The following is a 21255-nucleotide window of genomic DNA, read 5'->3' as shown; positions in this document are numbered from 1 at the left end:
CGTCCGCGAACTTCAGAAGCTTGACGGACTGTGATTCCTGGGTGCGATTGTTATATCTCTATATCTGGCTCATGTTCTCATTGCGGAATCGGAGAGCACACTAGCAATGTTGGACACTGAGGACTCGACTGGGCTGCCACCTTCAGGTCTGCCCGCCCAGTCTGAGACTGATGCAGAGTCTCAGTGTCCGGGCGGCCCACAGGTACACGGAGGTCCCATAGGTGGATAAGGCAGTTGCGATGCACCTGTGCCCGCAGAATGTTGCCACCTGGTGGGATCATCCGGCGCTCCCCTCCAGGGCCTGTAGGACTACGTCATCTGTGGCGACCAAAGCCTACAGTGACGCCTCTGCCCTGCATGCTATGGTCCTCCTGCAGGTACACCAGGCCAAGGACAAAGCACGCTTTCTCAACGTGGCCATCTCCCAGATTGGACTTTTCTGGATTTCGCCCAGCAGTTCTCTGTGGTGAAAAAACAGACAAAAAAACCCCAGATTGTGGCCTCCCTACATTTGCACGCTGGCCATGCCAAGAGGCCCTTCTTGTCAGTCGCCCTATGCCGGATTCGCAGAGCAAGGTAAGTGCTTTGAGCTCCCCCTCAGCACAGCCACCTCGGGTCGAAACAACGCTCCTCAACGCGGCATTGCATGCTCCCGCCCGCCGTGAGGCCCCACCCCCAGGTACGTCAGACGCGATCGTCCTCTTAGTGCCCCTTGCGTTGCTGTGCATGCTTTGCGCACCGACTTGAATTGCACGCAGAGCTTTAGACGCTCTGAGCAGCTCTTTGTCTGCTTTGGTGGACAGCAGAAAGGGAACGCTGTCTCCAAACAGAGGGTTTCCCACTGGATCATGGATGCCATTACATTGGCCTACCAGACCCAGGTTGTGCCCGCCCCCTTGCCGGTTCGAGCATACTCTACAAGGAGTGTGGCATCCTCGTGGGCACTGGCCAATACAATCTCCGGGTTGAGCCGGTTTCATCCCGTGTTCTTTCAGGTATGAGCACATATCCCTATCAGGTATGATAGGGATATGTGCTCCACAGGTGCTGATTACTCCGGTAACCCTTGTGATGTATATTTCCGTGGTGCGGTCTCCCTGTTGGTGGACCTCTGCAGGGGCTTTCCCCCCTGAAAGAATAGGAACTGAAAAGAACACCTTCCCAGATGTGTATGATAGCGTTAGATGGCCCCAGCCAAATCTAATACTCTGTGGAGAGAAAACATTGAGAGAAAAGGCAGCGGCTGGCACAGCCTACTCCCATGCTAGTTAAGTCGCTTTCCCCCCTCAGGGATGTGGGGAACTACATGATGTCTTTTGGGGCGTGGGGGAGGTTACATGCAGTCTGATGCACCCGCTATTACGCATGCAGAAGCTTGTTTGCCCTTGCATCGGCAGTTCACGTAAAACTGTTCAGCTCTTGTGCCATTTTTCCATAGGGACCCTTAGTGTCACTACATCGACACAACGTCGAGTTGTCGTGTGTCCCTCTTGCCACAATGCTGTACTAGCCGCTGAAATGGCCGGGACTGTGCACAAAACCTGAATGATTCCGCATTCCAGCTCCCTTTTATACCCATCTGTCCGGGGGAGTGGCATGCAAATTCCACTCGCCAAATTTCATTGACCTTTTCTCAAAAATCCAGGGTGATCGGGGCTCCATCAGGGAACGGAGGTTACCTGTTGTAATCGTTATCATTGATGCTTTTCTCGAAATGTCTGATACAAATGCTTTACAATGTCACACTTACAGTCATTCCAGCACATGTAAGATTAATAGCCATTCGATTTTTACCACATTATGAGCACATTTAACTGACTCTTAGCAAGCAACAGAAACCAAAAAGGGGGTGGGGGCCAAGGGGCAAAGGGGTGTGTATTTCTGTGTATTTCTGTTGTGTTTCTGACCCTCAACCTCTGGGTCGTCCCTGCGTGTTTGACCATATGATCATCTGTGTTAAGGTCAAATGTGTTTTATTTACATGGCATCTGTGTGTGTAATGTATCTTTGTTCATTTGGGTGTTTATTTGAATGTTTCTAAGGAACTCTACCATTGTGGATTCCCTGAATGTAACTATGTATTTACTTCCTGTGTGTGTGTGTGTGTGTGTGTGTGTGTGTGTGTGTGTGTGTGTGTGTGTGTGTAAATGGATTTCAGATTGCAGTAAATGGAAAAGTAATTAAATATATCTTAAAAGGAATAGTTTACCCACAAATGAAAATTCTCTCATCATTTACTCATGAAATCTCAAATATGTATGACTAACTTTCATCTGCAGAACACAAACAAATAATTTTTGTTTGCTCTGTAGGCTTATACAATGCAAGTCAACAGGTTCCAAAAACCACATAAAGATAGCATAAAAGCAATCCATATGACTCCAGTGGTTTAATCGATGACTTCAGAAGCAATATGATAGGTGTGAATGAGAATCCATTCATGCCATTTTTAAGCCTTTTTTCCCCATAAATTGTTCTCTCTGCCCATTAGGTGAAGATATGCACAAAGAATAAAGAACTCTTAGGAGAGAATCACACTGAAGAAGGCTGTTTAAAAGTGGAGATTTATGTAAAAAGTGTAAAAAAAAAATAATAAAAAAGAAAAGTAAGACATGGATTTAACCACTGGAGTCATGTGGATTACTTTTATCCTGCCTTTTATATGCTTTTTAAGCTTCAATGTTTTGGTCACCATTCACTTGCATTGTATGGACCTACAAAGCAGCTGCGATTTCTCAGAGTAGGCAAGGGAGGCAATGTCAAAATAAATAATTGTACATATATAAAACAAATAAAATATTACAAAATGTGAGCTCAAATAATGTTTTAGCAGTAATCTTTCTAAAGTCACTCTGTCAAACAGTGACACCCAGTGGATAAAAGTTAACAGGGACGCAGCATCTCTCAAGTCTCCCTTCAGCTCATTGTGGTGTGATTGTGAGGGGGGTAACCTCTGAATACAGCAAAAAGTCATGTGAGAGGAGACATGGGCTCCAATTAGCGTCGATTCCTTCAATATGTTTTCAATAAATCAATGCGATAGTGCCCGCCTCTCATGCGGGACAAGCTGATGGAAGTGCAGAAACTATTTGCACAGAAAACAACTAATTGACACAGACAACTGCATTTTCGGTCATATCCAAATAAAAATGAACTAAAAATTACTTGAAATCTGAAATGGTATATGAGTGACACGCTTTTTAGTGACGCTCTGAAAGGTACAGATTCGTGCCATCACAAATTCTGTGTTTACTAAGGAGAAGATGATGGATGACCCAAAAATAAGATGACTATAAAAATAATAGGCAAACAGATGAAATATACAGTATATAAATTATGCTTGTTTTTATTATCTTAAAAAGTTATTGTTTTTGAGGCAATTCAAAATGTATAATTATAAAAAATGCATTCACTTGATTTGACTTGATTTAATAACTAGTGATAATATCAACTTATTATTTACAGTGTAAGTTAAAAGGTATTTTATATGCCTTCCCATATAGAAATCTGATATATGGCAATCTGTCTATCAAAAAACAAAATGATACAGAATTAGCAGAAAGAGTAAGAAAAATGTTACTGTTCACTTTTAATGTTCAGAGAGTTTAGATTTTTTGTGGCTTACTTTTACCATTTCATTTTCTATCATGAGTTATATGATTCCAGTAAATTTCATTCATCCATCCAAATGCACTGCCAATGATAAATAAACGTAAATACAAATATAATTAAAATAGTGATCAGCAACAAAAAGAAACATATGAACACCAGATTGAGATTCATATTTGTATCAATATATAGTTTCGGCTCAAAATTACACGATAAAAGAATGTGTATTGACATTTTAAATTATTAAGGTTTGATATGAGGGATACTGTTCTGCCAAAGGAGAGAGGCTTAGCCATATGAAGAAGAAGCTGTCTGCCATGTTAAATAACCAATCAGGTCAGAGTAAACTGGTCAACAAAAAACTCGTTTTTTTTTTGGTTACATGATGTAGGTGCTGTAGTCCCGCTTCCCCATTGTGCTTGCAGAACTCTTTTGAGTGAGAAAGTTGTGCCAAAAGTGTGAGTGCAAAGACGGAACTATGTATTTCGGATTATTTCTGGAAATACTATTTTCGCCACAAATACAATAATTTACACATTTGTAGTTGTTTATTTTTTACACATACAGACTATTTCCATGCTATTCATGACACCCCTTCTTTGCTTGCATATTGCTGAGTGCAGGTTTGCAATGTTTTGAGGGTGAAAAAACAGTTCCAAAAGTGTAAGTGCAAAAAAAATCAGAAGTCAGAAGAATACAGAATATCTTAGTGTAAATATGAAATTACTGATTCACAACACATGAATTACACTTTTGAAAAGCATTAAGATATTGCAAATCATTTTATAATTAGATTGTAATTAAATTTTATTTGACAAATAAATGTACATCTTTACAAAATGTTCTGTGCGCATGCAAATAATGATGCTTGCTGTTTGATTTACGCTTTCACATTTTGCACTAGTGCAGCATGTAAAGTTGTGCAATCGTTGAGTCAGCCCCTGTGATTTTGTAGGTAACCCTCTCATGTGTTGTCTCTATGTCTGTTAGAGCAGGAATATGTGTCTGCATTTGAATTGATTGTGTCTATATTTGGTTGCACATTCAGGTCATTGGAACATGCAGAGAGCAATGTCAAATGTGCTATATAGCAATAGAGTGGCATATCAATCCAGAGAGCATGTGACTAGAGGCAATATCTGTCCCTCGTGGATTCACCTCTTACATTCACGAAACACAGTAAAATAATTCAGGAAAAGGCTTTGAATCTGCACTCAGAGAATAAAGCTTTTTATTTAGACCAGTGGTTCCCAACCCTGCTCCTAGAGGCCCCCCAACACTGCATGTTTTGTTTATCTCCCTGTTCTGACGCACCCAATTCAGGTCTTGGTAATGATCGGATGAGTTGAATCAGGTGTGTTTGATTAGGGAGATATAAAAAATTTGTAGTATTGGGGGGCCTCCAGGAATGGGGTTGGGAACCACTCATTTAGACCATATGCAATGCTACAGTCAATGCCTGCAATAATTTATCCATCAAGCAAAAGTTAATTTCCTATAGGATCAATGCAGAAGTGAGACGTTTTCTGTGAGTGTTTTTAGTTGTCATTGCAAACACATGCCACTGCACATACTGTACTGTAAATTTACGCTGACATGTTTGTGTGGAGTTAGTGACCCTCAGAGTGCACGCATGTTTTTTTTGCGCTCATGCGCAAGAGAAAGATTATCTCACAGATGTTCAGGTTGATAACACACAGATCGATAAAGAGCTCAGTGTTATTTCTACTAAGGCTCTCATGAGTCAAGTGCTTCGATACAGCTAAGCATCATACCACAAACAAGCGATGCAGTGGCTGTGTTTGGAATAGAAGACTAAATAACTTTTTACTGAATATAGTGCTGTATGCCACTTACAATTCTTTTTATAATTTTGTTTTATTGATTCATCTATTAAACAAAGAAAAGTAAAACATATACAAACAGAATCAATACATTACCCCCAACAAAACCCCAGTGGTCACATGATTATAGACACACAAACAAACAAAAAAATATATATAATAATCTCACACATTAACCACTACACCTCTCTCTCCACTGTTCCTCCCTGAGAGCCCTCCAAAAATACCAGATATTTGCCCCATTTTCCCACAAACAAGTGTATATTCCCCAGTCTTTTGTGTGACACCTCTTCAAAAGCTGCCACCCTGACCATCTCTGAGCACCACTCCTGAAATGGGGTGCTCCGGCCAACTTCCATCCCCTTAAATCTATCTGCCTGGCGATCATAATGCTGGCCGGACCCAATTTTTGACGTGCTTATTCTCCATATTGATGACCGCCTCATTGCCTAAAATACAGAGTCTGTGGCTAAATAAAATTTGAGTGCCCAATACCTCACACATAAAACTCTGAAACTTCAACCAAAATTCTTGGATCTTAACACACCCCAGGAAGCTGCGCTTCAGCCTCGCCACTTTTAATATTCCCTTCCAATTCCATAAATTCTTGTGCTTTGGATTTTTTGGTGAATGAGGCATACTGTATAATCCAGCCCCTAAGAACTGCCTTAAGTGCCTCCCAAGCCAAGACAACAGAGGATACTGAGGACTAGTTGGTCTCCATATAGACATTGATTTCAGCCCTAGCATTTGTTGGAATTCGGGATTTTGCAAAGGGATACCTTAAAGCGCCAAATATATGATTTCTTTTTCTCCGTATGTGGCAACACCTCTAAACACACCAGTGTTTGATCTGAGTCTAAAATGTTTCCAATCAATAACAAATGAAATGAGGGACTTGGATATTTAAAAAAAAACTATTCTCGAGTAAATCTTATGGACTGAAGAAAAGAATTATAGATTTTTACACATCCTATGAAGCGTCACAGTTGCTCTGGAGGCTTGCAAACTTTTGCTTCACTATGATCAAGGAAGGACTGAGTCCATCAAAAGATTAAAATCTCCTCCCAGGGGGGCCTGGGGAGCTCAGCGAATAAAGTTACTGACTACCACACATGGAGTCACGAGTTCGAATCCAGGGCGTGCTGAGTGACTCCAGCCAGGTCTCCTATGCAGCCAAATTGGCCCCGTTTCTAGGGAGGGTAGAGTCACATGGTGTAACCTCCTCATGGTCACTATAATGTGGTTCCTGCTCTCAGTGGGGCGCATGGTGAGTTGTGCATGGATGCTGCAGAGAATAGCGTGAAGCCTCCACATGTGCTATGACTTAGAGCGCATTGGGAATTGGCCATTCCAAATTGGGGAGAAAAGGGGAGAAAAAAAATCTCCTACCAATATTATATCATGAGGGGTGCCAGCAACATCCTTTCAAGATCTATAAAAAAGCCCTGATCAATGTTGGGTGCATAAATATTCACCAAAATAAGACTTTGTCCCTGAATTTCAGCTATAACAATAATGACTCTTCCTAATGTATCTTTACTCTGTTTAAGACATTTGAATTGTAGATGTTTACTTAGCAATGTAATGACTCCCCTGCTCTTACTCAAGCCAGCACTGTAAAAAAAAATATCTTTCCAAAATCTTCAGCTTCCTGCAGGTAAAGGTGCATTTCTTGAAGAAACACTATATCATATTTCTTACACTTAAGAAGAAAATCATTCATGCCATCATTAAGTTTGCTGATGAAATGACGGTGGTAGGTCTGATCACTGACAATGATGAAACGGCCTACAGAGAGGAGGTGCACACTCTGACACGGTGGTGTCAGGAGCACAACCTCTCCCACAACGTCAGTAAAACAAAGGAGCTTGTAGTGGACTTCAGGAAGAAAGACAGAGAACATAGCCCCATCACCATTAATGGAGCACCGGTGGAGAGAGTCAGCAGCTTCAAGTTCCTCTGTGTGCATATTACTGAGGATCTCACATGGTCCGTACACACTGAGACCGTTGTGAAGAAGGCTCACCAGTGCCTCTTCTTCCTGAGACGGCTGAGGAAGTTTGGAATGAACCACCACATCCTCACGCGGTTCTACACCAGCACTGTAGAGAGCATCCTGACTGGCTGCATCACCGCCTGGTACGGCAATAGCACTGCCCACAACCGCAAAGCCCTGCAAAGGGCGGTGCGAACTGCCTGACACATCATCGGAGGTGAGCTTCCCTCCTTCCTGGACATCTATAACAGGCGGTGTGTGAAAAAAGCTCGGAGGATCATCAGAGACTCCAGCCACCCGTGTCATGGGCTGCTCTCACTGCTACCATCAGGCAGGCGGTATCGCAGCATCAGGACCCACACCAGCGGACTACATGACAGCTTCTTCCCCCAAGCAATCAGACTTTTGAACACTTGATCTCTCACGATCAATAATCAGCACTGCACTTTATTAATATTATATCTCACACTGGACTGTCAAATATATTCTCCACAATACATCTACTGTATATATATTTTTTATACACTCTTTATTTAATTTTTTTATTGTATGTGTATTCTATATTGTGTGTATTGTTTACTGTACATTTGTATATTATTATTGTGTTGTGTAATTATGTGTACATTTTGTATGTAAATTGTGTTGTGTAAATATGTTGTTTATTGTAATTGATATATGTCTCGTCACTGTCATGACTGCTATGTTGCTCGGAACTGCACACAAGACTTTCACCTACTGTTGCACTTGTGTACATGGTAGTGTGACAATAAAGTATTAACTCATATTAACATTTGACATTTTGACATGTAATCATTGTAGATCGTGTGTCAAAAACAGGATTATAAACACCACATTCCAACATTAGTGCAACAGTCAAACCCGAACATTCCCCAGAACTAAACAAACAGAAAACAAAATGTGTGCATTAACCCCACGCACGACAGTGCCAAAGCAAATATTTTGTATCATGGAGAACAAATGAATGGCTACTCTTTGTGGTTAATGTAATCATGGTACACATCCGTTTGATTATTAAAGTTGCTTTTACATACCATTCAAAATAATAGACGGCAGTCATGGAATTAGCCCACAATACAAAAAAAAATACATATAATTTGTGTGCACAAAGAAGTTTTATTTTAAAAATAAATACACAATACTAGGAGAAAAGCTTCAACGTGCTTTTTTGGAACACTAACATAGCCCAATTCTATAAAATTATTATTTAGCTTACATTTAAATTAAATAAATTACCAAACGAATAAAGCATTAAATAAAAAAATAAATCACCAAACAAAAAAATTATAATGTTAGGCCTATATAATTGCCTTTTATTTACACAAACATAAATTAGCCTATGAAAAAAGTCAGCTAAATGACATTCTCAGAATGTTCTACACTTTTTAAGTTGCTGGACAAATATGCGGGATATAATACAGTTGTGATGGTTGTTCAAAATAGCCTATTGAATATCAATAATGTATCATATGTAAACCCTGATATTGCACCACATCAGTTTTTCTTTAATAGCTTTGCACACAGCATATACACATTGATGGATGGTCCTTTTACTAAGACTGAAAGTTTCCCCACTATTTGGTGCAGGTTGCCAGCTTGAACAGGGCCATGACGATTCACTTTAGGGTTGGAACCGGTGGCAACCTGCGATAGGCGCAACATCAGGACCAATATTACAGTCCAATCAGAAGGGCAAATGCTCCCTATTGATTGCAATTCCTCTTCTGATTGCATTTATTTGTGAAATTAAAAGACAGTAAGATGGCTAATTTCAATGAATTGTCTCAACATTCTCCACATTTATGTATGGAAACGGCTTAAGGGCAGATTTCTTTTGCGATAAACCAAAACTTATGCAACAAAGTGTTTTTTTTAAGCATGACGTCATCGCAGACACCATTTTTATAGATAAAAGGCCATTTGACTGGAAACAGACAGAAGTTGGCAAATTAGGCAACAAAAAAAATTACGCATTTTCACTTTGTCGATAACAAAACAGTGCGAAAAGTGGATGGAAACTAGGTTAACCCTCTGGTGTCTGAGGGTATTTTGGGCCCTGGAGAAGTTTTTACATGCCTTGACATTTGTGCTTTTTTCAGTTGCTTAAAAACATATTAATGGCTAAAGTCTGATTACACTGTATTCAGCACAGACTGGGATACAGTAATATGTAGCAACATGTGTGTATGTTTGTATTTTTGAGAAAATAATGTTTATGCATGGTTTTTGAAAAAACTAAAATTTTAAGTCACTGAAATAAGGTCATATAACACATACTAAACATTTGTCCACAAGACTTTTGAGAACTGGATCTTGTAGCCTAGAGGTTTTGCTACAAAATGATGTGAAAACCGTCCTGATTACTCATTCATACAAAACAATATAGTAATATAACTTTTGTAAGACAATTTTAATGTTGAAAGGTAATATGCGAGGAGGCGTGAATGATCTGAATATGGAGGCGGTTTACACCTGAGAAGACAAAGACACTCCCTTGGGCCTATCAATGAGGGATAGAGAATGAATGTGAGGAGACTTAATGATCAAAATCATGTTTTAAGTTAAAATAAGAAATCTGACTATATATTTTCTTTACATAAAGACTTTACTTAATTTTAGACCTACACTACCATTTAAAAGAAGTCTCTTCTGCTCACCAAGACTGGATTTATTTGATCCAACATACAGTAAAAACATTGATATTGTGAACTCTTTTTACAATTTAAAAGAACAGTTTTCTATTTAAATATATTGTAAAATGCAGTTTGTGATCAAAGCTGAATTTTCAACATCACTACTGCAGTCTTCAGTGTCACATGATCCTTCAGAAATCATTATAATATGATGATTTTCTAATATGGGCATATTTAAAGTGCATTTTACTAATTTAACCTGAACACATATTTGCAAGCACAAGCTTTGTTGATGATAACACTAGATAAAATATAATCTAAACATTCATATTATTTTTATATCATATCATATTACATACCTTATTTATATCATACAGCATACAATTTAAATACCTGCTTTAGCCAAAACAGCATTTAAATGTAACTAAAACTTACTTATTAGGAATCATATTTCAAATTTCAATACTCTGAATCCTGTCTGCCAAGTCAGGAAACAGTCCCACTAGTAAAATATGTACATGTTTATATAAAATAGCATGTCAGCTAATGAAAACTAAATGACTTACTCATCTGAAATTGTATCCTCAGCTGGATCAAGTCTCTCTTCAAAATACAAATGTTCAACGGAGTCCCGCTCTTCTTCTGAGGAAAATGTTAACTCTTCCTTAATATCCAGGATATTCCTCGAATGTGTATCGTTACAAACACGCAGAAAAGTTGAGTTGTGTTGTGTTTACATTAAACCTCACTGTCGGGGGCGTGTATATTTGCGTTGATCGTCTCAGCACATTAGCGTAAAATTGCGCACTCTGCTGGTGGGTGGGATCATATTACAGATAATGAGTTGCGCCAGAAGAAAATGTGCATAGCTTTGTTTCATACAGATTACATTGCAGAAGAATATTTGTTTTAAATTTTAATTGTTTTATTTAAAAGTAGACATTTTAAACTTTCTTTAGACATATGTTTCATGTTTGTGTGATAAGTGTTTTGCGGAGTTTCAGTTCATTTTTGTGACGTGTTTCAGAAATATGCTCGTGAACACAGAGACTGCTGAAAGCTCACCCTTTTTATTTTCTTTATTTTAGAATAAACGTTTTGTTGTTATTGTGAGTGTACACAAATAAAAGTAGAGCTTTTGTAGTCTCTAATGATGTCTTACACTTATCTGTATACCCAAAAATGACGGAGAATTTTAAATTGTTTCCGCTGTAATGACGAAAATATCCAGCAGGACGCGCCGGCGCCAGAGGGTTAATGAAACCTGCACACTGACTGACAACACAGTCTCACTCAACAATAACTCAACCATCTGACGCGCTAGGTCTCGCGGTAACGCGCTCAACAAACCATGTGATAAGATGCGTGATTGACATTTCAGACATGGAGGCAACTGAGATTCGTCGTCCACCACCACGAGGACTTAGATCGCATTGGGAATTGGGCGTGCCAAAATTTTTTTTTTACAATTTTATAAAAACTTTGAAATACTCAAAAGCGTTGATGAGATACAACCTCAGATCCTTTTTGCCGTCATACCATGTAATTCGTTGGTGCACTTTTCAAGAACCGTTTGGTCTATCGGAAAGCTTTTAATCACTTTTTGTCATGATTGTCCCAAGATGATGATTCATGACAAATTTCATGTGAATCAGAGCTACGGCCTAGGGGGTAGTTCAAAAAAGTAGGTTTTCAATTATATTCAAAATGGTGGACAAGAAGTACGGCTGACCATGGCAAATTGGGAATCATTATACTTGGCATGACACAAGGATTCAAAATAGAGCAGTCCCAGGATGACATGTCAAATTAGTCAAACATTATAAGCATTTTACAATGTTTCTTTTTTTAATTTTGTTAATGTCTTTTGAACACAGGGTGGTGCTGACCTCAAACTTTGTGGGTACCCTCAGGGCATGGTGGCAATGATCGAAGTTTCGTAACCATATGCCAATGTAAAATACAGCATTTTATGACAAAATTCTAATGGCCAACGACCAATACGGCTGACATAGGACAAATTAGCACCATTCGACCCTCTATGCACCAATGAATCTAAAGGGCTAAGAAAAATATTGCTATTTTTCATATTTCACTTCATTCAACTGGTCACAATGTATAGTCAGGACTTTAATAACATGACAAATTACTATTACAATTTGACCTACTTCAAAGATTTCTCATCAAAAAATCCTCCATGTGCAGCAATAACAGCTTTACAGATCCTTGGCATTCTAGCTGTCAGTTTGTCTAGATACTCAGGTGGCATTTCACCCCACACTTGCTGTAGCACTTGCCATAGATGTGGCTGTCTTGCCGGGCACTTCTCATGCACCTTACAGTCTAGCTGATCCCACAAAAGCTCAATGGGGTTAAGATCCATAACACGCTTTTTCAATTATCTGTTGTCCAATGTCTGTGTTTCTTTGAAAAAAGTGGCTTTTTCTTTGCACTTCTACACATAAGGCCTGCACCCCTGAGTCTTCTCTTTATTGTTGTACATTAAACTGGCGTTGAGCGGGAAAAATTCAATGAAGCTGTCAGCTGAGTGTCAGGTGTCTCATCTTCTTCACAGGCCTCTATTTCTCAAACTAGAGACACTGATGTACTTATCCTCTAGTTTAGTTGTACATCTGGTCTTCCACATTCTTTCTGTCCTGGTTAGAGCAATTTGTCTTTTGTCTTTGAAGACTGTAGTGTACACCTTTGTATGAAATCTTCAGATTTTTTTGGGCAATTTCAAGCATTGTATATCCTCATTTTTGACCTAATATTGACCTTAAGACTATTGCATACTGTGGCAACTCAAAAACAAACACAAAGACAATGTTAAGCTTCATTGAACTAACCAAATAGCTTTCAGCAGTGTTTGATATAATGGCAAGTGATTTTCTTGTACCAAATTATCCATTTAGCATGATAACTCAAGGATAATGTGTTGCAGTGATGGCTGCTGGAAATGGGGCCTGTCTAAATTTGATCAAAACTGACTTTTTTCAAATAGTGATGGTGCTGTTTTTTACATCAATAATGTATGACTACACTTTGTGATCATTTGAATGTCACTTTGGTGAATTAAAGTACCAATTTCCTTCCGAAAATCTGTACATTATTCCAAACTTTTGGCCACTAGTGTATAATCAAAATAATTCATAATAATAGTAATAATGCATTTTTTTCTATAATTACAAACCTCTTCATACATATTTCTCAACACAACATTAGTAAAGATTGAGAAGCAGGGTAACTTGAACGGGTTTATTTCCTCTAACATGTTTCAGAAAAAAGGGAAGTGAGTGGCTGCTTATCTCTGAATATAAACTTAGCTTTTTGACTTGTGGCATTTAGGGTTCAAAGCTTCAATGTAGGGTTCAAATGTAGGTTGTACCTGTTTACTGGTACAACCTACATTTCCCTCCCATCCACCATGATATCTGTTCATATGGTATATTAGATTGGTTGTGTTCCTTGCAATTCTGTCTTGCACTTTTTACATACTGTTTTTATTTATCCAGGTATTGGGCAGGACCATCAACACAGAATCTGAATTTATTAAAAATTTAGCTTCTTTTTCCCGTTCCACAAATCTCTTCCATTTTTTTTTATTCTCCATAATATTACCCACAGCAAAACCATGCAATATAATATATATGTATATATTTTTTTTTATTATATATATTTACTTCCGCATTCCAAAACCCAAAAGGGTAATAAGGGTCCCTTAAAATGCATACAATGTATCTATTGTGTAACATCATGTTGGTCTGCAAAATTTTCTCAATATTCACATTTGCTGCTGGGTGATTATATAATTAGGGGTACATTTCAGATCAACAAAAAAGTTAAAAAAAATAATTGTGATTTTCTGCAAAATAATCTAGTTGTTTCCATAATATACCCCCATATTGTTCTAAATTCATTAGTTGGCAAGCTTAAGCTCGAATTACTTTTTAAATATTTAAATGAAAATAAATATTCGATTCATTGTTTTGTCAACCGTGTTACAGACAAAAGTGATGTCATAGAAGACATAAATGAAGTACTACACATATGATAAAACATTTGTTTGAAAGTTCTTGAGTCTATTCACCAGGGGTTTTGAGGTTGTCTGTCTAACTGATTTAAAAAATATGAATTTTAAACTGAATAACGGATATTCTTTGGTATACTATCATCAAGGATGGATATTTTTTCAACATAATTCTCCATTACACTGAATTTAGAGTTATTAAACGTCTTTATGTAATACTGTTCACTCTAGAGATGTCCTTTTTATCATTTTTATAAAATTTTAGCCTACATTTAAAGATTTATGAGACAGTAACACGTAACACAATTGACAGATAAAGTAACACAGTTGACAGGAGTAACACGGTTGACAGGATGCATTAGGAGAAAAAGAGAAACCTTTCTTTAAAATAAAACCTTTTTATTTTGACAAGTGTCAGCAACAAGTAATTAATTAACTCTCTTGAAACAATGGAGAAAACAAACATCAACTTTAAAAAATGCTGTTAATACTAAATTAGTCTCAATCACAAAACAGACTATAAGTAGGATGAGTTGGAAAGGACTATTTCATCTTCCAGTTTCTTTTGTCCGATCCTGTTTATTTTGATTTCCGAATGTTCACATTTCTGAGATCTTGGACCATATGTCTCTGTCGATCTCCACATGATCTCGACGTGAGGTCACAAAAGTTGGAGGAGGAATCATCTTGATGATGTCATCATGCAAATACCATAGGACATCATCCCGTGTTGGCCAGAAAAAGCGGTTGACTCCAATCCGGTGCATACATTTGACTTTGACATGCGTTTCAGTCACCTCTTGAATAATGCCAGGATAAATATCATCATCATATTTGAGAGGACACCACTGGCCAATGATGTCTGAGTTTTGCCAAGAAATTTTAGGCAGGTCTTCACTGTTATTCTTCTGTGTGGGTGCTGTTGCCTGAACCTCAAAGGTAAACGTTTTGGTGTCATCACATTGACACTCCATGGTCTGTCTCATTGAGCAAAGGCAGCTCACATCTTGGTAACTGATTTTTCTTGGGGTAACTGTTACCACTTGGTGAATGCGCATGGTTGATGGTACCACCGGAAGACTATGTGGTATATTCTTTGTGGCTTCGTCTACATTATCCTCATTTATGTAGAACAGTTTTACTGAGGTCTGTGCATCCACCAGTGCATTGAAGAAGAGCTCAGCATTTGGGATGTCTTTCCCATGGCTGACAAGTCGGTCAGCAGTCCTTTTGAGGAGGCCTCCGACTCCATCCGGAGGACCCTTGCCATGGCTTGCCTCAAAAAAGTTCCAGGTGCCTGCTTGGAACCCATATTGCTGCAGCTTAGTGCAAAACAGATAAAAAATTGCCTTTTTGCCTGTATTGTGTGCATGGCCCATCGCTGAATAAATGCACCACAGTCACATTGGGATAGGAAGACTTGACCAGATCGAGTATTGGGGAGAGATGGGTCCATATGGCTGCTGGGCCTTTCTCTTTTGATGAGCTGATTGTGCCAAAGCACACATGTTCTTCCACTCCACCAACATGTAGAACTCCAGTGTGAAGTGTTGCCTGTAGTCCCTGTCAACTGTGTTACAGTTGACAAGTAACACAGTTGACATTTCTTCCATTTTAGCATCTTGTGCTAACTGTAGACCTTGAACATGTCCCCACATTACCTTGATCAACTCTTTTTTTATACATTATACATTTTCTCTACATTTTTGTAAATATAATATATAAAGTACACAAGACCATGTTGATAACACGGTTGATGAGCAATTCATCTACTCTATGTGTAGACAATAATAATGATTACAAATTGAAGAGGAGGAGTAGAAACTTACCACACTGTAATTAAAATTCCCGCCACTGAAGGATGTGACATCACATGATGCTGGACATGTGACTTTGGAACAAACCACTGCTGATTTATAGGGGGTTTGTCAATGTGTAACACAGTTGACAAAGATTTCTTGGACACACAAATTTAATAATTTAATAGATATAAACAAGTGAATTAGTTTTTAATATACATTTGCCTTGTTTTAACGATTATTTTTAACAAATAATGATGAAAATAATATATAAAAACATGTATTGTAGTGTTAATTTGAAAGGCAAAACTTGCAAATCGGACAGCACACAAATGGCAATTTCCAGTACAGCATATGCATTTTCTCCTAATTAACTTATGGAACTGGTTTACTTTTCTGCATGAAATAAAGAGAAATGTGCCCAAATATAAAAGTGATCATTGCTTGAAGTGAATATTCAGGAAAAATGATAAATACAACCCATGGACTTGAAATGTACCCCTAATTATATAATCACCCTGCTACTGAGCTTGAGGTAAGTGTAAGTGTCACAGAGCCCCTTCCAATTTTGGTAACCACTTATCTGAGTTCTCCTTGGTTAATAATTTCAGAGATGTGCGCAATCAGAAGAAAGATCACCAAACAAAAATCTTGGCAGAACAAAATTCTTATGCATTTGGTCATAATTTCTGAGTCTTTAAAGGATTAGGTCACCCAAAAATGAAAATTCTCTCATCATTTATTCACCCTCATGCCATCTCAGATGTGTATGACTTTCTTTTTCGGAACACAAATGAAGATTTTTAGAACATTTAATCTCTGTAGGTCCTCACAAAGCAAGTGAATGGGTGCCAAATTTGTGAAGCTCCGAGAAGCACATGCAGTCATCATAAAATTAAACCATTCAACTCCAGTGGATTAATTCATTTCTGTTAGGAATAGATAAATATTCAGTACAATAAAATGTCATGCTTACGTTATGCGAGAGGCAGTTTGAACTCCACCCTCGTTAATGAGCTTGCAGGAAGCGAACATTTTCAGTAAAAACTATTTTTTAAATATAGATTTTTTTCTTACACATATGTAGTGTTTCACTTCAGAAGGCATTAATTAATCCACGTAAGAGTCGTATGGATTACTTTTATGATGGCAATATGTGCTTATTGGAGCTTCAGAAATTTGGTACCCAAGAATACAATGAATTTGATGGACACTACAGATTTTTGTGTTCTGCTGAAGAAAGGCAGTCATGCACATCTGGGATGGGATGAGAGAATTAAAAATTTTTGGCCAATTATTCCTTTAAGGTCAACCCAAAGTTTGGTGTGAATGCTCACCGTCTGTGTAGAGTTGAATGCTATCGTGTCAAAGTATACTCCATATGACTGTGCGTGCATACACAGGCGTTTGGCGCAAGCGTGTTTATGACTGCTACAAGACACCAGACTATTTATTTTCTAGTGTTTAGATCCATAAAGATGTCTTTATAGTCCTTCAGGCTTGAGTTTTCACACTCTCGCTCTTGACGTGCACTTCCACTGTTGATGTTTTTACCTTCTTCTCCTGTTGTTTAGTGGAGATTACATCTTCTAGCGCAACTACGTGACAAAAAATGGCTAAAATGTGAGTGTTGCCACCTTGTGGACTGACTAATTAGTGCAAATAGATCCAGGCGCTTGCAAATTCTTTGCATTCAAAGACGCATGGTTAGAAAAATCAGGCTTCGTGCATTCAGTGCTCGAGCACTCTGTTGATGATAAGATTTGCATCATGCGCCCTGACCAAAGTACACTTTGGGTAAGTGCTTGATAGATTACTTCTGAAGAGTTATCTGGTTACAAATTACATGGCAAAACATTTTGTACTAGTTAGTAACATAATCTCATGGATTACATTTAAAGTAATCCAATCTGATTGCTTTTAGATTTACATTTGGATTGGTTAGGGTTAGGGTTAGGCCCTAACCCTAACCCTGACCTTATTCTTGTTTATTTGATGCCTTGCAAGTGTGGGATGCCATGCAGAGAGTAGGATAAGCTTGTACCATTTAGACTATGTTGCTTAAATGCATTACATTTCTTAATGGATCAAAATATGAGAATTTATATGATTTTGTGTGTGTTTGATACGCTATTTGTCTTTATCTGAATGAAATGAAAAAGGCACTTAATCTGTTCTTACACTGGCAATTTTGGAATTACAAACACCATCCTCGTATGGTAACAGATCAGACCAGTTATATTTGTGACTCAACATCACAAAATAATCAAAAGTTTCAAATGTTGTCACACATTATTAAACATTATTTAAGCTAATTAAAAAAAAGCAATTTGTGAAACAAAAATTCAGCTTACTGCATTAACACAATCGGTTCAGCAATTCCACAACACCAACCCCCCCACCCCACCCACACACACACACACACACACACACACACATTTGAAAACCTGTATAGGGCACCAACTCCCTAGGGGCACATCACACATTGTACATAATTCAATTACCCGATAGCAATCGCGTAACACAGACGATCGCTTGCAGCATGTCAGATTATCACCTCCCACCAGCACCTTGGTCTCACTTGACCTAAAATCATGGTCTGAAGCAAAAATTGAGCACCACTGATCTGCAAAACAAGGCACAAAACAGTGAGAAGATGGAGAAACTCTTGAATGTAATTTGATACACAAACTGCATGATTTACAGTTGCAAATGTTTGTTACGTCTATCACAGTCTGCAACACTAGGATCATCTATATTGCAGCCAAAATCTCATCACAATTTTGTGTGTGTGTGTGTATGTATAGTCAGAGCTGGACAGAAATACCCAGTCAAATACTTCAGACAAAAGCTCTCCTCACTCCTCCTAGATCTATTTCAGATGTAGATGCTGCAAGATGCTAGCGAGCATGTCACAAAGGTGCAGCTATAAAGCCCAGCTTTGTGTGTGTGTCACTCATGATTGCTGTTAAACAGCAGTGCTATAACTATTTTTAGCTTTCACGTGTGTGTGTGTGTGTGTGTGTGTGTGTGTGTGTGTGTGGGTGGGTGGGAGCATGTTTATAGTGTTTACGAGGACAATTTTGAATGTGTATATATGTGGTTTATGTGGCTATTTCTAGTGTCCCCATAATTTAAATAGCTTAAATAATATATTAAACTATGTTTTATTGAGGGTTAGGTTTAGGGGATAGAATATGTAGTTTGTACAGTGTAAAAATCATTATGTCTATGGAAAGCCTCATAATGATAGATAGACCAAACAGCAGTGCTATAGCTATTTTTAGCTTTCGTTTGTGTGTGTGTCTGTGTGTTTAGTGGAGCTGTCAGGATGTGAAACGGCAATGTCTCTCTCTTCGCATAAACTCAGTGTTTTGCCAGGAAAGAGTGAGACAGAGAGAGAGAGAGACACTAGAGCTGTCTGTGTGACTGCTGTGTGTAAACTAATGATGAGTGAACATGTATCAGTTGTGTGTTCTGTACAGATGCTTGTGTTACGGCTGTAAATGTGTGCATCTTGAACAGGACAGTGTAAAGCTAGATGTGCATTTCCTGAAGGAAATTCCCACCATAGTGTAATTTTCTGCACATCTCAAGTTCTGTATTGTGTTTTGGTTATTTCCTACAATTTCCTACAGCTACTGGTGAAGCTGAATGACTTTAAAAAATTCAGATATCAATCCAGTTAAATGAGTTGGGTCAGGGTGGAAAATAACAGGGTGGACATTAAGTGAATAAATTAGTCACTACACTGTCTGTGAATGTTATGTAGCAAACATGTTTTAATGATTCGTTTTCTGTTAACATAAATATATTGAAGTTTTATAATTACTTTAATTTTCCCTAAATCTTACCATAACAGGGTGGACATCGTATGCTTGACCATACAATATATTACTAATATCACAAAACAAAGGAAAACATAAATAAATAAAAAAAGATTTGTGCACTTCATATAACTCAAAAAACATATATCTTAATGTAAAGGTCACAATATCATGAATAATATTGTGAATTGTGAGCTCTGCGCACTTTGCTAGTTTTTATACTTTTTATGACATAAACTGGTGAGATTCGATACATTGTTCCATAACTGTTCTAGTAGGACTATATGTCAAAGAATTAAAAATCCTTAGGCTCTGGAGATATTAAAAGACAATTATGTGCTCAAACTGATACCTTAGACAGGGTCGCAGACCAGGGACTCAATTTGGATGGTGCGGCAGGAGAAATTCAGGGGCAATTGGCGAGCATGTCTGCAATGCTGGCAAAGGCTGTCACAGACTTCGAGGTTCTGGCTGTAATACATCGATCGATCACTTCCAAGGAGACAAAATTCTCTGAGTTGATAATGTAGGGCCTTGCCCCACTGAAAATGGCAGCAGAGACAGCATGGCCCTTTGTTCTATGATCAAAGGGGAGACATTGAACTCTGTTTCCCAGAATGCTTCGCAGCCAGATGGAAGTCCTGCCCATGGACTCAGTATCAGACGTCATTGATCAAAAGCGGCCTATGACCGATGACATTATCTTCTTAACAAAACTAGCGCTCACATTTGAGATCGCTCTCTCTCTCTGCATCCAGCCTGACTGCTACATCTACAGCCTCCCTGCACTCTAAAGAGACATATCTACACCAAGGAATTTCCAAAGACCACGTTTTTCTAAACCTCACCATTTGGCCACGGTAGAGTAAGATTAACTTAGCTTTGTTCCAGTCGTGTAGTGTACTTAACCGGTTAATTTCATCTTCACTGTGAGACAACAGTGAATTTATTTAGAAAACGGATAAGGCGACCAGCTTCCCTTCTCAATCGTTTTCTCTCAACGTTGACTACCTCCCGCGTTTCTCGCGATCACCGGACCCGTGAACCAACACAGAGACGTGTCTTTTCGCTGACGAGCGTGAGACCAAGGACCAAATCCAGATTGTTTTCTCCTGACCGCTCAATGCAACAGGAATCCAACAGACAACCCTGCTGAAATCACACAGGATTTCACAAGTAAGGCTTGATATCTGGGCAGATTTAGTTTAGAAACTGTGACTTTTCTTATAAACCTAAATCATATATTTGATCGCTGAACGTTTGATGAGTTTAGTCCACCATTTTAGTCCACCATTTTGTGTCTTTGTTACCGACTCGAGACACACACACACATACACTAGCATATAGCTCCACCATTTAGTTAGGATTTCCACTTTATGTTTTGTGATATATTCATTTAGTATTGGCAGTGTTCATTGCTGTTTGATTATAATAAATCTTGTTATATTATAATAAGTACTCCTGGTTTGTTTGTTTGAATATTGTGTTGAAGCCAG

The 21255-nt window shown here is 38.4% G+C and overlaps 1 protein-coding gene across 2 annotated transcripts in view; it reads left to right on the top strand.

The window, feature by feature from the left end:
* Window positions 1-21255, top strand: part of LOC127634741 (guanine nucleotide-binding protein G(olf) subunit alpha-like) — a 173412-nt gene that overhangs the window by 59844 nt on the left and 92313 nt on the right. The window lies entirely within an intron of this gene.

Source organism: Xyrauchen texanus, chromosome 42 (genome assembly GCF_025860055.1).
Source record: "Xyrauchen texanus isolate HMW12.3.18 chromosome 42, RBS_HiC_50CHRs, whole genome shotgun sequence".
In the NCBI taxonomy this organism is placed as follows: Eukaryota; Metazoa; Chordata; class Actinopteri; order Cypriniformes; family Catostomidae; genus Xyrauchen; species Xyrauchen texanus.
This window is presented reverse-complemented; position numbering and strand designations above follow the sequence as displayed.